The following is a 6,344-nucleotide window of genomic DNA, read 5'->3' as shown; positions in this document are numbered from 1 at the left end:
GTCTTGACAGACTCTAGGGTTGTGCGCCCATCTCACTCAAGAGGCCGGGGGCCAGCGCTGTCCGGAGACACTTCCGGGTCACGTGGCCAGCGTGGCATCGCTGCTCTGGCGAGCCAGAGCCGCACACGGAAACGCCGTTTACCTTCCTGCTAGTAAGCGGTCCCTATTTATCTACTTGCACCCGGAGGTGCTTTTGAACTGCTAGGTTGGCAGGCGCTGGGACCGAGCAACGGGAGCGCACCCCGCCGCGGGGATTCGAACCGCCAACCTTTCGATCGGCAAGCCCTAGGCGCTGAGGCTTTTACCCACAGCGCCACCCACGTCCTAATTGCAATAATAGATTTGCGCAAAAGCGTTTGTTGTAGCATTCAAATTTTGCTTTTCCTAACCTGGAATTTGCCATTTGCATTTCATTGTTTTCATCCTGCTAACCCCCCACAAGCCCAATATCATTTCCCTAAGTCAGTCACTGCCAGCTGCAGATCTTCTCAATCAAAACACATCACTTTATCCAACGGCTTTCCGTGCTTTAATTCCCATCCATCTTTTTTTGGGGAGGGGGCGTTGAATGTTCCTAACGCATTTTATAATGTATATAAAACAGAACAACTGTAGCAGATCAAAAACAGCTGTTCTTGCTAATCGGTTGAGTATCCTTCCATCATTGGCCCGTCCAGATTTAAGTGGGAGTTTATGGTAGACAAATATCACATCCAATTTGCAGGGGATTAAATAGTATACAGGATAGCAAGAAGTGTGGCAAACCTTTTAAATTAGATGTCTTGAAAGCTTTTGATTCTCCAAACTGGTCTTCTTTTTTAACTGAAGTATCAGAATGGTTTCTCTTTAGATTTAGGAGGTTCTTAAAAACTCTTTGCTAGTTGTATCGGGAAAGAACTGCCAGCATTGGACTAAAATGCCTTTGAAAATGGCATTCTTAAAATTAACTTTGCAAGGCTGCCCTGTCATCGCTGCCTTTTGCTCTTGTGACGGAGGATTCAGACATTAAGGGTTACGAAATTGCTGGTGCACAACATAAAACCGGTTTACTTGCAGATGTTCGCTCCCTTGATTTCAGAACCAGTTTCATCCGCTGCCGAGATGAAACATATAATAATAATTTATCATTTATACCCTGGTGTTTTATTAATTCAGACATCTATCGGGATTCTCAAATGACTAAACCCATTTATAAATTTAGCACCTAAAACCCACTTGCAAAAACTTGGCTTTTCTTTTTGAAACAAAATTGAGAAGTGTCAGCAAACTTTGCCGCCTCTGGACTATTTATGAACTAGTCCCAAAAGCAACTCTTAGTCTGGTGGGAGGACCCCGCCTATTAATATCCCTCTGTTGCGAGATCTATCCATTTATTCCTCTCTGTTCCTTAACCAGTTATTTAAGGGCCCTCTCTTATCCGGGATGCGGGTGGCGCTGTGGGTTAAACCACAGAGCCTAGGATTTGCTGATCAGAAGGTCAGCGGTTCGAATCCCTGCAACAGGGTGAGCTCCCGTTGCTCGGTCCCTGCTCCTGCCAACCTAGCAGTTCAAAAGCACATCAAGTGCAAGTAGATAAGTAGGTACCACTCCGGCGGGAAGGTAAACGGCGTTTCCGTGCGCTGCTCTGGTTTGCCAGAAGCGGCTTAGTCATGCTGGCCACATGACCCAGAAGCTGTACGCCGGCTCCCTTGGCCAGTAAAGCGAGATGAGCGCCACAACTCGAGTCGGCCACAACTGGACCTAATGGTCAGGGGTCCCTTTACCTTTCACTCTTATCCGGGAGAGGCAGTGTGGTGCAGTGGTTGCTGTCAGGCTGAGACCAGGGAGAGTCGCTGCCTCTCTTAGCCTAGCCCTCCTCGCAATACTGTTGTGTAGATTAAACGAGAGCACCCTGGAGGTCCTCTTGTGTGATAAAATTGCAATGAGTAAATGACCTTACCCTGTGAGCCATTAATTTGCCCCAGAGTCCTTGGCCAGGAACATTTATCAAAAGCCTTTTCTGGGCCGCTGTTCAGCAAGTCAGTTACTTTTGAATATAACTCTCTTAACAATTAATTGGACATAATAATTAATTGGTCATCTTCAGCAAGGCTTGCTTTGTATCCTTGAACGTTGTTTAATTTACCTAGAAGATGCAAGCGGTCCAGCCTTGCCGTTCGCAGCACTTATTTATTTTTTAAATGTGCAAGCGTTAGGATTGGTAACTTCTCAACCGTAGAGTCATGGTGCTGGATGGGACACCCCACCCCCCCAAAAAAGGTCTAGTGCAACCACGTGCAATGCCAGAATCACACCCAAAGCACCCTTGACAGATGGCCGTCCAATGTCTACTTAAAAGCCTCCAAAGAAGGAGAGTCCATCACCTCTTGATGTTTCCGAGCACAATTCAAAGTGTTGGTGCTGACCTTTAAAGTCCTAAACGGCCTCGGTCCAGTATTCCTGAAGGAGTGTCTCCACTCCCATCGTTCTGCCCGGACACTGAGGTCCAGCTCCGAGGGCCTTCTGGCAGGTTCCCTCGCTGCCAGAAGCCAAGTTACAGGGAACCAGGCAGAGGGCCTTCTCAGTGGTGGCGCCCGCCCTGTGGAACACCCTCCCACCAGATGTCAAAAGAGATAAACAACTATCCGAATGAAGGCAGCCCTGTTTAGGGAAGCTTTTAATACTTTGTTGGAAGCCGCCCAGGGTGGCTGGGGAGACCCAGCCAGATGGGCGGGGTATAAATAATAAATTTATTATTATTATTATTATTATTTTATTATTACAGTGGTACCTCTGGATGCGAACGTTCCTGAGCCCTGTTTGCATTCTGAAGCGAACGCAACCCGCGCCTGTGAGGATCGCGTTTTGCCGCTTCCACGCATGACGTCATTTTGACATCAGTTTCCAGCAAGCGAAATTCAGAAGCATCGCTGCCTCCCCAGCTGCAGAGGCAGAGCTTAAACATCATGGCCCATAGCCATCGATAAGACAAATTTATGGAGGAAAGCCTCTTTTCAAGCCATTTTGAGCGTCTGCGCATGCGCAGCGGCGAAAGCCAGAAGTAACGCATTCCGTTACTTCTGGGTCGCCATGGCGCACAACCCGAAAACACTCAACCTGAAGCATATTTAACCAGAGGTATGACTGTATTGTGGGAGTCTGTTCCACTGTCAAATAGCTCTTGCCACCGGAAAGTTCTTCCTGTTCAATCGGAACCTCTTGTCACCTGAAGCCATGGGTTCGAGTCCGACCTTCTGGATCAGGATAAAACAAGCTTGCTCCATCTTCCTTTTAGATATTTGAAGGTGTCGCTCATGTATCTCCTCTGTCCTGGGCTAAACATGCCCTTGATGGGCAAATGTCCAGGCAGAGTTTAAGAGCAGCAATTTCCCCTCCTGCAGTTTCCAGCAAGCGAAATTCAGAAGCATCGCTGCCTCCCCAGCTGCGGAGGCAGAGCTTAAACATCATGGCCCATAGCCATCGATAAGACAAATTTATGGAGGAAAGCCTCTTTTCAAGCCATTCAAGTGGGAGGGAGTTCCATGGTTTAACACTGTGCTGCGCGAAGGACTTATTTGTCCTGAACCTCCCAACATCCAGCTTCATCGGCTAGTGCTATGAAGGGCGAAAACCTTTTCCTCTTATCATAGAATTGGAAGGGACCCCATGGTTCATGTAGTCCAACCCCCCTTCAATGCAGGAATCTCAGCTAAAGCGTCCATGACTGATGGCCATCCAACCTCTGCTTAAAAACCTCCAAGGAAGGCGAATCCACCACCTCTCGTGGGAGTCTGTTCCACTGCTGAACAGAAAGTTTTTCCAAATGTTCAGTCCAGGCCTAGGCAAATTTGGCCCTCCAGCTGTTTTGGGACTACAACTCCCATCATCCCTAGCTAGCAGGACCAGTGGTCAGGGATGATGGGAGTTGTAGTCCCAAAACAGCTGGAGGGCAGAGTTTAGTCAGAATCTCCTTTCTTGCAACTTGAAGTCATGAGTTCGAGTCCTACCCTCCAGAGCAGGAGAAAGCAAGCATGCTCCCTCCTCCATGTGGCAGCCCTTAAGATATTTGAATACCGCTTTCATATCTCCTCTTTTCCCAGGCTAAACATCCCCACCTCCCTCAACCGTTCCTCACAAGGCTTGGTTTCCAGATCTCTGCACACTTTCCAGCTTGTCAACATCCTTCTTAAACCGGGGCACCCAGAACTGTACACAGGACTTCCAAGTGTGGCTCAACAAAGGCAAAATAGAATGGTACTATGACTTGCCTTGATCTGGACCCTAGACTTCTGTTGATGCAGTCTAGAATAAGTAAAGGGACCCCTGACCATTAGGTCCAGTCGTGGCCGACTCTGGGGTTGCGGTGCTCATCTCGCTTTACAGGCCAAGGGAGCTGGCGTCCAGCTTCCGGGTCATGTGGCCAGCATGACTAAGCCGCTTGTGGCGAACCAGAGCAGCGCACGGAAACGCCGTTTACCTTCCCGCCGGAGCGGTACCTATTTATCTACTTGCACTTTGACGTGCTTTCGAACTGCTAGGTGGGCAGGAGCAGGGACCGAGCAACGGGAGCTCACCCTGTTGCAGGGATTCGAACCGCTGACCTTCTGATCGGCAAGTCCTAGGCTCTGTGGTTTAACCCACAGTGCCACCCGTTTCCAGCAGCCTAGAATAGCATTAGCTTTTTTTGCTGCTGCATCACACTGTTGACCCGTGTTAAGCTTCCAGTTTACTAAGACCCCTCGATCCTTTTCACATTTACGGTTAGCAAGCCAAATGTCTCTCATCTTATATTTGTGCAGCTGGCTATTCCTGCCCAAGTGCAGAACCTGACATTTGTCCTTTCTGCAATTCATTTTGCAATTCATTTGGCCCAGTTCTCCAATCTGGTTAAATTCATTGTGAATCCCAAATCTATCTTCAGTGGCATTGGCTACCCCTCCCCATTTATCGTCATCTGCAAATTTGATTAGCATCCCCTCAATTCCTTCATCCAAATCATTTATAAAGACGTTAAACGACAACATCCCCAGGACAGAACCCTACTTGTCACTTTTTCCCAGGATGACGAAACATTCATGAGTCTTCTTTGGGTTTGGTCAGTCAACCAGCTACAAATCCCCCTAGCAGTTACCTCGTTGCAACCACATTTTACCAGCTTCCTCGCGAGGATATTATGGGGGACTTTGTCGAAAGCCTTACTGAAATCAAGATAATCTACCGTATTTTTCGCTCCATAAGGCGCACCTGACCATAAGGCGCACCCAGTTTTTAGAACAAAAACCTATTGTGAACGAAACAGTGGATGTAAGATTTTTGTGGTTCATGCTGTGGCCACAGACATGTGATCTGATGGTGAATTTGGGGTGACCTAATGCAAAAATCCTGAGGATCCATGTGGATTCATGCTTTGTAACCACATTTTTGCACCACTGCAGCCCCAGGAAACAGTTGGCGCATGATCTTTTTGGTACAGGCTGTAGCCATGGACATGCTATGTGATCTGATGGTGAATTTGGGGTGACCCAATGCAAAAATCCTGAGGATCCATGGGCTTTTACCTCCCCCCTCCCAGGCAGCCTCCTTTATCGCTAGCGTCCCTTATCTCCCTCCCCGATCGCTTTCCGATCAGCTGATTCCTTTCAACACTCCCTTCCCTCGTTTGCCTTAGTGTCTTTTCCTTTTTTGCTTCTCCTTTTCTTCTAATTTCTCTCCTCATTGCTTTGGTCTTCCTGTTTCCCCCCTTTGCAAGTTTGCTGTCTTTAACCCCCCCCTCCCAGGCAGCCTCCTTTATCTCTAGCGTCCCTTATCTCTCTCCCGATCGCTTGCCAATCAGCGGCTTTGTTTCAACACCCCCTTCCCTCTTTCAAAAAAAGAAGCATGATCTGCTTTTTGCCCTTGGGCAATTTGGCTCCAGGGACCACGCATTCGCTCCATAAGACGCACAGACATTTCACCTTACTGTTTAGGAAGAAAAAGGTGCGTCTTATGGAACGAAAAGTACAGTACGTCCACAGCATCCCCCTGATCCACCAAGCTTGTAATTCCAGCAAATTATTTCTCCTTGCCGTGCAGAATTCTGCAAGCGTCTTATCAGATCGCCTCTTGTCGTTCCATCCCTTGACCTTTCCAGTTTCCCATCCCCAAAATCTCCAATATACTTTTTATGGCCAGTCAGCCAGTGCACTGTGCACAGTTACCCTATAGATGTGGGTTTCGCCCTTGCTAAAATTCCACAAAGGTCTTTTCTCTGGCATGCCTGCACAACCCGTCTTGGAAGAAAGGGCAAGTGTGAAATCAAAGCACCTCCCCTCCACCCCCCCCAAATCCTTCCAAGCTGGCAGACTTGCTCAACTCCCCCCTCCCCG

Source organism: Podarcis raffonei, chromosome 13 (assembly GCF_027172205.1).
Source record: "Podarcis raffonei isolate rPodRaf1 chromosome 13, rPodRaf1.pri, whole genome shotgun sequence".
NCBI lineage: Eukaryota > Metazoa > Chordata > Lepidosauria > Squamata > Lacertidae > Podarcis > Podarcis raffonei.
The sequence above is the reverse complement of the archived record's forward strand: the minus strand, read 5'-3'. Positions refer to the sequence as shown.